The sequence below is a fragment of the Scyliorhinus canicula genome, chromosome 14 (assembly GCF_902713615.1).
Source record: "Scyliorhinus canicula chromosome 14, sScyCan1.1, whole genome shotgun sequence".
In the NCBI taxonomy this organism is placed as follows: Eukaryota; Metazoa; Chordata; class Chondrichthyes; order Carcharhiniformes; family Scyliorhinidae; genus Scyliorhinus; species Scyliorhinus canicula.
Window position 1 is genome coordinate 36317115 of NC_052159.1, and position 13669 is coordinate 36330783.

A 13669-nucleotide genomic window follows, 5' to 3' on the forward strand; every position below is an offset into this window, starting at 1 on the left:
CACACTGCGCAGTGGCGGCGCTGGAGGGAGCTGCTGGAAAGGCGGGAAGGAGGGAGACAGCCGTCAGTGGGTCGGCAGGCAACGAGGAGGAGGGGGAGGCAACTGCTGGGATTCACCTCACAGCCCTAATAACACACAGCCCGGCGCCGAATGAACGGTGGGAGGCAGCTAGAGGCTTTGAGGAGGGTATTTAATGCGTGCGTTGTAGGATTTCTTTCTCTCTCCCTTCAATCTCCCCCTGTGTGTCTACCCCCCTGAGCAGCACCCCCCCCCCCCCCTTCTCACCCCACCCCCTCCCTCCTCCTTTGGCTAAAGTGCAGGTGAAGAAATTCTCACTTTGTGCATCGCTTCATTGGATTTGGAATTACAGAAACGCTGTCAATGTTCACAAACTGGACGGACCGTCTGATACCGATGGAAATGTGGTCGCGACGCCGCTGGGGGACTGTTTGGGGATCTGAAGCCAGGGCTCCCCATTTATGTCAACAATAAGGAGTTACTTGGAGGGAGGGGGAAAAGAGGAGGAGGAGGGGGGTAGTGGAAAAATGCTCCAAAGCACCAAAAAAAATGAGAGCCGGTCTCTGTGAAGTGTGCTGTACGCTTCCTGAGCAGATATTCCATTATCAGGATGTGAATAAGTGAGAGAGAGAAAAAAAATCCGGTGGACAAAGATAACAAGATGCGGCTTTAGAATACCAAGTAAGTGGTTTTCCTCAGGTTGTCTCTGTGTTCTCTGCAAAGTCGCGGAAGGGGATGGGGAGCAACTGGTTATTTTTTTTGAGGCGAGGGGGTGAAATTTTGAATTTTGTCGCCTTCGTTCCACGAATTGATATATCTTAGTCCACGGTGTCCACAGACACGGGCAAAGAGTTGTGTAGAATGGTGGTGGTGATGGGGGGGATTCTTTCCATTGCATCTTGATGGTTGTGTTGAATTCTGAAATGCCTCCCTTTGTCCAACTAGTTCAGCCCTGAATACTGGCCTTTCACTTCCTCACATCTCCCCGTTGACGCCCATTCAGTCGAAGGAATAGTTTACCGGAATGTCAAGCGCCCTTGTTGACTTTTTTTTCTGTTGACATTTCGTACACGGGTTTTAAACTATTAAATGAGTGGTGCGTCAGTGGTTGTTGTACAGCTTTATTCCTGGTGAAGGGCGCCACTGGTGGACATTTCAACATCCCCGTTCTCAACATTTCTTAACCCCCCCCCCCCCCCCCCATCCCCGTCTCCACGATAACGATTTATAATTTGGGGAATCCGCTCAGTTATGTCCACTGGTTTAATCGAATGCATTGAGAATATGTTCCTTGTTTCTAACTTAACCCGTCAAAAAAAAATCGAATGGCTATTTTCAAACCGTTGTGCATTTATGGTAGAATCATAGAATTTACAGTGCTGAAGGAGGCCATTCGCCCCATTGAGTCTGCACTGCAATCCCATCCCTACCTAACCTTTTTGGACACTAAGGGGCAATTTATCATAGCCAATCCACCTAACCTGTACATCTTTGGACTGTGGGAGGAAACCGGAGTACCCAGAGTAAACCCAGCAGACACGGGGAGGAAGTGCAAACTCGCAAACTCCGCAGAGTCACCCGAGGCTGGAATTGAACCCAGATCCCTGGAGCTGTGAGGCAGCAGTGCTAACCACTGTGCCACCCCATAGGACCTCATCGGAATCATAGAATCCCTACAGTACACAAGGAGGCCATTCAGCCCATCAAATCTGCACGACCCTCCAAAAGAGTACCCTAACCTAGGCCCACTCACCACCCCCCCCCCTCCTGTAACCCCCTAACCTGCACATCCTTGAACAGCAAGGGACAGTTCAGCATGGCCAACCCAGCTAATCTACACTGTGGGATTAGAAAGGGCATCGCGGTGTCCTCGGGGTGGCATGGACAAGATGGGCCAAATGGCCTCCATCTGTGGTGTAACTTTTCTATGATTCTATCTTTGGCATAGCAGTCATCCAGACTCATACCATTAGCTCCCTTCTCCAGCGATGCTGTCAAACCTATTGAGATTGCCCAGTATTTCTATTTTTTTGTTTCAGATTCCAGCATCCGCAGTAATTTGCTTTTATGATCTTTGGACTTTGAAACACTTTCGAAAGTTACAAATCCACAGTCGAGCAGGGCTTCACTGAGCTGTAGACATTTCGTTCTATTATGATTATCTACTCTCTGGATAAACGTTTTTTTTTAAGATCAGGGAATCGTACTCTTTAATCGATAAACGAACGCTTATTGCGGGGTGGGGGGGGGGGGTGAGATTGGGTGGGTGATGTGACTGCGTCAATCTCTTGTTAAGAGTGAGCGAGGAATGCAGAGAGGTTTGGCGAAGCTGCGCCCGAGTCAACTTTGTTAGGAGCCACCTCCTTGTTAATTCATTGTTGTATGTCTCGTTCCTTAAACAACGTCTGCCGAATGGGGTCAGCAAGCGAGACACTGTGCAGAGCCACGATGCCATAACTCCCTCAAACCAAGGAAATCCATATCTGTTCAGAACAGAAGAGGTTTGCCCAGCAACTGTGAAGAAGGGTCTTCCTCCCGCAAAGAAAGTATGGCAGTGCGTTCATTTTTTTCGGCTCTCTCAAAGTGCACGATGCAATAAATTGGGTCACGTCTCCAAGAGCTGGTGGGTGGGGTGGGATCGGGAGGGAAGGAAGCACCGCTCATTTGGATCATTTTCTCTGGGGCAAACACCGACACACGAACAGCTAACACGCTGCTTAGCCCGGTTGGGTTAAGATAGCAACCAGGCATCGGACATTGAGGGGTATCAGATATGAGTCTGAAGTGTTTGTGGCACGTTTTACCTGAATTTCGAGGGATTTTTAATTTGCAGAGAGCTTATCCGGAGGGCAGTTCCATTTTGGAGCCTCCGTCTCAAAATTCCCTGGCACTGCCTTCACGGGAATCGGGTTGGGTTATTTTTTTGCAGCAATGAATGCGCTAGGGTCAACACCACTGCTACAAAATAATAGATGACAGTTAGATTTTTCGGGCACTCTGATTATAACTTATTTTTTTTAAGTAGTGCTCAAGAGTTGGCTTTTCGAATGTACGCACCAGTATTTGAATTCCTCCAAAGTCGTTAAACATTCGTTTGCTGATGGCACCCCTCGTCATTTCTGGCATTCCGGCTGCTGTTGCAGCACAGATACTTTTAAAAAGCAGTTGCCACAATTGTATTGGCTCCCCAATAATTGCACGAAATGGTGGATTTAGCGCTGAATTTTACGCATGTCTGCTCATTGCACGGAGGGTACGCCTGTCTCGGAGAGTCCATTCGGGCATGGGCCGAGTGATGCGTCTAATAGCTCAGGTTTCTTTCTGCCACTGCTTCCACTAAAACATGTGCAACAGCTTCCTCGTCTCCTCGTGTGCAAACTCCAAAGATTCATGATTAATTGCCATTGAGTCCGTAAACATCTCGGTATCATTTATGCTCAGCATATTGCCCCGCTGCTCCATTTATTATTCCTTTTATTTAATTCATCGTTGGGAATGGTTTAGATTTGGTACATGAAGCACAATTTAATTGATAATTCATTTTGAGTATCTGCGGTGCTAGTTATGACCGTATGTAGCTCTATCATAAGTACAGTATTATCAGTAGGAATGATGGACAACACCCGCTATACTGTATTAATTATTCCTTGGGATATACAAAATGAAATGGCAAATTCCTAAATGCCCTTGCGCAGTTAAGGGTGGGTCTGATGTCACATGTAGGCCAGAGCGGGTAAGGATGCAGATTTCCATTCCGAAAGACCATTAATGAACCAGCTGGGTTTTTAATGACACTCAATGATAGTTTCGACAGTCACCATTCCGAATGACCAGCCTTATATTCCAGATTTATTAATTGAATGCTCATGATTAACTGCTGTGGTGAGTTGAACCTGTGTGCCCAGATCAGGGGCCTCCATTATTCGTCCGGTGACACTGCCACCATCTCCGTATATTGTATGCCCTCCTTCGGGGATTGTTGACCAGGGGTTTGTCGTTGTATTTGTTATTGTTGATTGTTGGTGGGTTTAAATTTGGATGAAAATGTAAAAAGGAAGAAAATGGAAGAGATAAAAAAAATTCTGCCCTCTTGGATAGTGGAGTCTGGCCACTGATTTTCCATAAATCATTCAAAATGCTTTCTGATATTTTCAATCACTTTTGTTCTGAAAACTGAAATCTCTTGTCGTCAAAAATATTTTAAAGGATAAAAATGCCAAACAGTACATATTTCACAATAATATTTGATGTGGTCAATAAATTGTCTTGGTGCCGTTCAGTATCTTCACAAATGCTTCTAAGGTATTTAGCTTTACCCAAAATCCACAGTGTAAACTTGGTAGCTACCCGATGTTGACACTGAACTGAATTTGGATTATGAAATCTGAGCATGTGCAATGTGACCACTTGGCAAAAATATACTTTTGTTTTAATAAACATTTTATTTAGGTATTTTTGGTATAGTAACAAGCAAAATAAACAATATACATGAAACCATAAACATAGTGCAAAAGCCATTAACAGGTCCCACACTTATTGACCCCCTACTCTAATCTAAACTACTCCCCCCCCCCCCCCCGTCCACTGACGATTAATTTTCCACAAAGAAGTCAATGAACGGTTGCCACCTCCGGGTGAACCCTAACAGTGATCCTCTCAAGGCAAACTTAATTTTCTCCGAAGAGAAAGCTAGCCATGGCCGATAGCCAGGTCTCCGACTTGGGGGGCTTTTAGTCGCTCCATGCTAATAGTATCCGTCTCAGGGCTACCAGAGAAGCAAAGGGGCCAGAACGTCTGCCTCTTCTCCTGGATTCCTGGGTATTCTGACACACCGAAAATTGCCACCTCTGGACTCAGAGCCACCCTTTTTTTAACACCGTGGACATGACATCCGCAAACCCCTGCCAAAATCCCCATAGCTTTGGACATGTCCAAAACATGTGGACGTGGTACTGGTCCTCCCACATTTTGTGCACCTGTCCTCCACCCCAAAGAACCTGCTCATCCAGGCCACTGTCTTGTGAGCCCGGTGAACGACCTTAAATTGTATCAGGCTGAGCCTGGCATATGTTGCGGACTCGTTGACTCTACTCAACGCGTCTGCCCATAGACCATCCTCTATCTCACCTCCCAGCTCCTCCTCCACTTGCGCTTCAGCTCTTGGTCTGCATCTCCTCCGACCCCATTAGCTCCCTATAAATGTCCGAGACGCTCCCTTCTCCTACCCACCCTCTGGAAACTACCCTGTCCTCAACCCCCTTAGCGGTAGGAGCGGGAAAGTTGACACCTGTTTTCGCAGTCCCGCACCTGCAGTTACCTGAATTTGTTTCCCCTCGCCAAACCAAACTTTTCCTCCAACGCCCTCATACTCGGAAAGCTCCCTTCTATGAACATTTCCCCCATCCTCTCAATCCCCGCTCTCCGCCATAACCGGAACCCCCCTGTCCATACTCTCCAGGGAAAACCAGTGATTATCACAGATTGGAGCCCAGACCGCTGCTCCCACTGCTCCCACATGCCGCCTCCATTGGCCCCAAACTCAGGTCCGCCACCACCACTGGACTGGTGGAGTACCACGCCGGCGGGAACCGCAGAGGCGCAGTTACCAACGCCCCCAGACTGGTCCCGTTACATGAAGCTGCCTCCATACGCACCAATGCCGACCCCCACCCCCACCCACTTCCTGATCATGGCTATATTAGCCACCCAGTAATAGTTGCTAAACTCAGTTGCCAGCCCGCCCTCTCCCCGACCCTGCTCAAGCATTACCTTCATTACTCGCGGGTCTTGCCCGCCCACACAAAGCCCCTGATCACTCTGTTGACCCTTAAAAAAGGACCGCGGAATAAACATGGGAGACACTGAAATACAAATGGGAATCTCAGGAGGACCATCATCTTCACCGTTTGCACCCTCCCAGTCAGAGACAACGGAAGTGCTTCCCATTTCCGAAAATCGGCCTTCATTTGGTCCACTGGCCGGGCCAGATTCAATTTATACAGCCGGTCCCATTCCCGCGCCACGTGGATGCCTAGGTACCTAAAGCCTCCCTCTACTAACCTAAATGACGACTCACTCTCCCAGTCACCTCTCCTATCCCCCCGCCTGGACCACAAACATCTCATTCTTTCCCATATTACGATTATACCCCGAAAACCGGCCAAATTCCCCTAGAATCCTCATGATTTCTTCCATCCGCTCTATTGGGTCTGAAACGTACAGAAGCAGGTCATCCGCATAGAGCGAAAGCACACACCCCCGCCCCCTGGACCAGTCCTCTCCAACCCCTCGGGCTCAGAGCAATTGCCAACGGCTCTATAGCCAGTTCAAATAACAGTGTGGAGAGGGGGTATCCCTGTCTCGTCCTCCAGTGCAGTCTAAAATCGTCCGATGTTTTCCTATTCGTCCGTACACTTGCCACAGGAGCCTGATACAGTAACCTGACCCAGTCAATAAAGCCCAGCCCGAATCCGAACCGTCCCAGTATCTCCCACAGATAGTCCCATTCTACCCAATCAGAAGCCTTTTCTGCATCTATTGCGATCACTACCTCCACCTCCCTACCTTCCGGGAGCATCATGATCACATTTAACAGCCTTCTTACATTGTATACCAACTGCCTGCCCTTAACAAACCCCGACTGGTCCTCCCAATAACGTCCGGCACAATCCTCGATCCTGGAGGACAAGATTTTGGCCAACAACGTGGCATCTACATTCAACAGAGAGATGGGCCTGGAGGACCCACACAGCTCTGGGTTCTTGTTCCGCTTATGAATCAGCGAAATCGTTGCCTGTGACATTGTCGGGGACAGCACCCCTCTTTCCCTTGCCTCATTGAAAATCCTGAGCAACACCGGCCCCAATATCCCCGAGAACCTTTTATAAATCTCCACTGAGTACCCGCCCAGACCATGGCCTTCAAGCCCTCCACTATCTCTTCCAGCCCCATTTGGGACCCCCAGTCCTTCTACCCGCTCCCCGTCCACCTTTGGGAAATTCAGCCCCTCCAAGAAGTGCCTCATCCCCTCCGGCCCCGTAGGGGGTTCCGACCTGTACAGCCTGCTGTAGAAATCCCTAAACGACTTATTTACCCCTGCTGAATCACCAACCAGGTTCCCATTTCTGTCCTTTACTTTCCCAATCTCCCTAGCTGCCTCCCTCTTCCTAAGCTGCTGTGCAAGCATTTGGCTGGCCTATCAATCTGTAGTATCTCCTTTACCAGTCGGTCCATCTCTGCCCTGTCCACCTTCTCCCTATGGGCCCAGATTGACATCAGCTCCCCCCTGACCACCGCCTTCAGTGCTTTCCACAACACCGCTGCTGAAATTTCCCTTGTGTCATTGACCTGCAGGTAGCACTGAATACATTTCCTCAGCCGCTCTCACACCTCTTCATCCACCAAAAGTCCCACATCCAACCTCCAGTGCGGGCGCTGGTTGCTGTCTTTACTAACCTGCAGGTCAACCCAGTGCGAAGCATGGTCTCAGATTGTAATCGCCGAGTACCCCGTGTCCACCCCCTAGCCAGCAAGGCCATGCTCAAAATAAAGAAATCAATCCGGGAATACACTTTATGCACGTGTGAATAGAAGGAGAACTCCTTCACCCTCGGCTTCCCAAATCTCCATGGATCCACCCCCCCCATCAGATCCATGAACCCTCTTAGTTCGTTTGCCATTGCTGGCACCCTGCCCGTTTTCGAGCTTGACCGCTCCAAGCCAGGGTCCATAACTGTGTTGAAGTCCCCTCCCATGACCAACCTGTGCAACTCCAGGTCCAGCATCTTCCCCAGCATCCTCTTTATAAACTCCACATCATCCCAATTTGGCACATACACATTTATTAATACTACCTGCACCGCCCCCCTCCAATTCCCACTGACCATAATGTACCGACCTCCCACGTCCAAGACTATTCTACCCGCCTCAAACACCACCCCTTATTGATCAGGATCGCGACCCTCTCGTCTTTGAATCTAGTGCCGAGTGAAAGACCTGACTGACCCAGTCTTTCCTCAGTCAAACCTGGTCAGTTACTCAAAGGTGCGTCTCTTACAACATTACCACGTCCGCTTTCAATCCCCTAAGATGCGCGAACACACGTGCCCTTTTGATCGGCCCATTTAACCCTCCAACATTCCAGGTGATCAGCCTGGTTGGGGGTTCATTGCACCCCCCCCCCCCCTCCGCTGATCATCCATCCCCTTTTTTAGGCCTGTCTTCAGCCTGTGATCCGTGCCTCCACCGGTCCATCCCCAAGCAGCCCCTGCCTCCAACCTCCTCTCTGTCCCTCAGCCCAAGTCCCTGCCTCGTCAGCAGAACATTCACCCCCCTCCCCCCCAGAAACAACATCCTGTAACCCAACCTCTGTACTAAACCAAACATATGCACACCCCCCACTGCGCCTCCGAGAGCTAGCTCACCCAGCTAGCTTGGTGGCCTCCATCCCTGGCGCCAGATAGTCTCCCACCTATTGTTCCCTCCCCACTCTCCCCCTGGTCATACAAACAAACTCCAACATCAAACAATCCCCACTCAATTGCCCAACAGAAAAGCACCAAGATCAAAACAAGCAAACCTCCATCCCCCAACAGTGCAAAAGAAAACCTTAACTCACTCAGTTCTACCGCTGGTTCCAAATCACTGCAAATGGCATCACAAACATCTTCCATGAAATGTAAAACGAGAAACTTTTTACAAAAACAGAGAAACAAAATGAAAAAACAAAACATGAACGTTGCAGCCATGTTCAAAAGTTCTCAATCCATCACCAGCCCTTTCTTTTTCGCAAATGCGTCCTCAGGCGACTCGAAGTAGAAGTGCTGATCCTCATGCGTGACCCAGAGACGGGCCGGATACAACAGTGCAAACTTCACCTTTTTCTTAGAAAAAGTTTTTCGACGACCTGATCTGGTTGAAGCCTGCTCTCCTGCTGGTCACCTCTACATTCAGGTCCTGGTAAACCCGCAGGATGCTATTGTCCCATTTACAGCTCTGTGTCTGCTTGGCCCACTGTAAATGCACTCCTTTTCCGAGAATCTGTGGAATCTCACCACCATTGCCCTCGGGAGATCTCCCATTCGCGTCTTCCTCGCGAGTGGTCTGCGAGCCCTGTCCACCTCCAAGGGTCGGGAGATTGCCCCATCCCCCAGCAGCTTCACAAACATGTCTGCGATGTGTGCCCCAGCGTCCACTCCTTCGGACCCCCCCCCCCCCGGAGCCCGACAATTCTTAGGTTCTGCCGGCGGGACCTATTCTCTAGGTCCTCCACCTTCTCCAGGAGCTTCTTCTGCTGGTCCTTCACCTCCAGCTCCACCGCAGTCTGATGTTCCTCCTGCTCAGCCAGCGCCTTCTCCACCTTCTGGATCGCCCAATCCGGACGTCCATTCTATGCTCCAACCACTCAATCAACTCTTTTATCGGGTCCAAGCAGTCCCGTTTCTGCGTAGCAAAGCCTTCCAGAATGATTGCATCAGCTGCTCCATAGACAGCTGGGTCGACAAGCCAGAGGTCCGAACCTCTGCCATGCTGTCTTCTGTTGCAGCTACAGCCCAAGCCTTCTCTATCTTTTTGTTTCTGCCCTTACGAACTCTTCTAGTCCTTCTCTCCATGCACCAAAGTAGGAATTCAGTAAACAATTGCCACTAACATCTGTTTTACAATTCAAGTTCAGTAGAAAACGGGGGAAAGGTCCAAAAGTTCGACCAGAGCAGGAGCCACCAAATGTGCGACTTACTCCTTCATAGCCACCACCGGAAGTCCGTCAAAATATATTAATACATTTACTTTCTTCTTTTAGCTTATCCCATTTTACATGGGGTTGTGTTTGGAAAACAAAAGTAGTTTTCCAGGATTTGTGCTAGTAACCATTAAATAAAGTATAGTTTTAAGTGGGTTTAATTTAATATTTCTGTGCCTGGAAGGGTAATACCTATAGTTCGACTTATGCTGTTTGTGTGTTTGGGGGTTAGTTAAATTCCAACTGTGTTTCTATTGTGCTTAGAGAGGGCTATGGAGGTTAAATGAATAGGCCAGAAAATGTATGCAGTGTTGCTTAGCAACTGAGGTTTGTAAGGTAGAGAAGCTTTTCAGTTTTAGTTCACGCTGAATATGTGAGCAGTTGTAGACAGGGTCTTGGGGAGCTAACATCTCTCAACTCTGCTGGAAGAAAGACAAGACAGGATAGGAACTGCAAAGAGTGAGGCTTCCTAAAGTAAAAGTTCCAGAACTAGGATAGAAAGACAACTCTAGTTAAGAGAACAAAGATCAAGGTATTATTCAGAAGAATTAAAGGAGGAGTAAACAAATTGCTCTGAGTTATTGAGACAATTGCTGCAACTAGATTTAAAGTGGGACAGCAGACTTCAGAGGTGGATGAAATGTTTGATGTCATGTTAATACGCCTGGAAATTGAGAGTTAAAGCAATTATGAGTAGTTTGCACAGCAGTTTAAGACAAAGAAATCCTCAAGGGGTTGGTATAAAATCCTGGACTGGAGTCACTGTTAAAAGTGGAGTGGAAGCTTTGCTTAAAGTGTTTTTGAAAGTGGAATTTGAAAACTCTCACATGATAATCTTCTGGGGGGCTTCTGAGGAGACATCAACAAACATGCACTTGGGGTTCAGAGTGGAGAGTATATTTTCCCACAGCTACCTTGTGTGCTTAAAAGGCACTTCGTGTTAATGAGACCATTGTGGATTAACGTATACTTTGTAATCCGTGCTAATCCTTAAACCTGGGGAGAGTAAAGGAGTAATGTATTATAATCCAATTTTTTCGTGTTTAACAAATGATTAGTCTTGTTGTTAAAACTTGTTAGCAGTCCCGTGACTCTGTTCCTCTATGTTTCATGAGAAACAATAAAAGTTACAGTCTTTTGAGCCACTGTTCCATTCTGGGATCTTCCTGTCCACTTATAACATCAACTGGGATCGGAGAAGTTGCCACAATTCTGGTTGATCGTCTTTCTGTTTCTCTTCCTGTCAGTCACCTGTGCTATTTCCAATCTCACTGTATTTAAGTCTCTCCCCACCACATCTTTCCATCTGGTCATTGGCCTTGCTCCTCTCCTTTGCACTCCCATCTCCATTACTCGTCTCATCACATTTCTTTTCTCATATTCTCTCTCTACAACAGATTGCTGTAACATTTCAATCTCTTCTCAGCTACTTTATTCAATGATGCCACAATCTTCACTGATATCCTGATTTTCTGGTTCCTGGTCTTTTCCTTTCTCATTTTCCACCTCCACACACAGCATTCACACTAATTTGGACCTAATCATTGTTCCTTCTCAGAAATACATTAAAGCCACTAATTTAATCTATTCAGTGGGATATTTTTTATTTTATTTCTAGATATGGTTTTATGTAATACCTTTTATTATATAATGCTTCTTGGAAAAAAAAAGATTTTTGTGTGTGACAGAGAAATCCAAGGAAATAATTTTGATTATCCAATTGTTGTGTACATTTGTGTGTACAAAGCTTACAAAGTGTGTTAAGTTGAAACTGAGAGTGGCTGAGAGAGTGGGAGAGAAAGCATAGCAAGAAAAAATGACAAGAACATATTAATTTAATTTGATAGCTGCCTAATTACCAACCTCTGTTTAGTTGGTTGACAAGGTAATTGCTAATTACTGTTTACACCTCTGAGATATGAAGCTAATTGTTAACATTTGTGAGACAGCGAGAGAAGGAGATAGAAAAATGGCTGACTGCATCTTGCCTATTTTTTCCAATGATTAAGAGTATGATGACAGTGCCAGCAACTACAGGTCAGTTAGTTTGACACCAGTGATAGGAAATGTTTTAGAAAGAATAATCAGGGCAAATTACAATGGACAAATTGCAATTGCCTCTATCGATATAAAGAAAGTGGGAAAATAGCACATCAAAGGCTGGTTAACAAATTGAGGGTTATGGAATAGGAGGGTCAATGACAAATTGGATAATAATTTGGTTTAATGATAAAACAGCGGGCCATGGTAAATTATTACTTTTCAGACATGAGGATATTGACATTGGTGTTCCACAAGCATCAGGGCCAGGATCATTTTTTTTTGCCATGTGTAATGACTTGAACATTTGAGTACAGAATAAAAGTCTAAAATGTTCTGATGACACTAACAATAAAGGATTGGTAAACAGTGAGGGTGATGCTAATTGATTGAAGCAGGACATAGATAGATTATTGGAATGGGCAGACAATTGACAGATGAAATTTAACACAGAGAAGTGAGAGGTGATGCATTTTGGCAGAAGTAGTAGGGAGAAGCAGGCAGAAGTAGAAGGGGAGAATAGGGATCTGGGGAGCAGGTACATAGATCTTTGAAGCAGCAGCATATATGAGATTGTGATTAATAAAGCATATATGACCTTGGGCTTCATAAATAGAGGTATGGTGTACCAAAAAGCATGGATGCTGAACCTTTTTAAAGCTTTGGTTAGATCAAAACTAGATTATTTCTTTCAGTTCCACTCATCGCACTTTAGGGAAGATGTGAAAATCCTCGGGCAGAATTTTCAGGTAGCACGTGCCTGAAGACTGGAAAGGCCCATCCAGGTCAACGGATCTTTAAATGGTCCGTCAATTAGTCCGTCCTGCCCACGGCGATTCCTGCAGTGGGCCGGACTGGAAAATTCACCCCTTTGAGTGGGTGCAGAAAGATATAGCAGAATGGTTCTAGGGATGAGGGTTTTAGCTCCAAGGGGAAGCTGACATTTCCTGGGAGTGTAGATCATTGAGGAAAGATTTGATAAAGCTGTGAAAAATGATGATAGGTTTGCTTAAGGGAGACAAGGAAAATTGTTCCCATTAGCTGATGGTGCAAGGACCCAGCAGCACAGGGTTTGGACAAGAGATGTGGGGAAAATACGAGGAAGACATTTTTTATGCAGTGAGTGGTAATGACCTGGAGCTCAGTACATATGAGGGTAGTGGAAGGAGAAATGCTGAATAATTTCCGAAAGAAATTTGAAGGACATTTGAAGGAAATACATTTGCATTGTTACTGGAATAGAGACGAGACATGGGACTGACTATATTGCTCCACAGCAAACCAACTTGAGCTCAATGGGCGAAATACGTACGCATATACTAGGAGTAGGAGTAGGCCAATCAGTCCTCTGGCCCTGCTCCACCATTTGATAAGTTAATGGCTGATCTGATTGTGATCTCAACTCTACTTCTCTATCTACTCCCTATACCCTTTGATTGACTTGTCAATATAGAATCTATCTAACTCAATCCTAAAAATGTTCAGTGGCTCTGCCTCCACCTCTCTCTGGGCAAAAGAATTCCACAGATCGCGGACTCTGAGAGAAAAATAACGCTCCTCATCTCTCTTAAATTGAGAACCTGTGCATTTAAAACTGTGCCTATTTTCTAATCTCTCCCACAAGGGGAAAAATCCTTCAGAATCTATCCTGTCAACTCCCCTCAGGTTCTTGGATGTTTCAATAAGATCATCTCTCATTCTTCTAAATTCCAATGGATACATGCCCAACCAATCTAATATTTCCTCATAAGATAACTCTTCCCAAGCTGGAAAACTTAAAACTGCCTTTACTTAACTTGAATTGGTCGGCAGAATCAGAAGTTTAGAAATGCATACGAAGAAAACATATAGCTCTGCAAAGCAAACGCTGTA

At 46.5% G+C, this 13669-nt stretch overlaps 1 protein-coding gene across 1 annotated transcript in view; it reads left to right on the top strand.

Annotated features, from left to right (window-relative positions):
• Window positions 1-295: 295 nt before the first annotated feature.
• The window catches only part of trpc4b (transient receptor potential cation channel, subfamily C, member 4b), a 140781-nt gene continuing 127407 nt past the window's right edge, over window positions 296-13669 (top strand). The window contains exon 1 of the mRNA XM_038818409.1: window positions 296-699. The gene's annotated coding sequence lies outside the window, so the exon portion shown is untranslated. The remainder of the gene's footprint in view (window positions 700-13669) is intronic.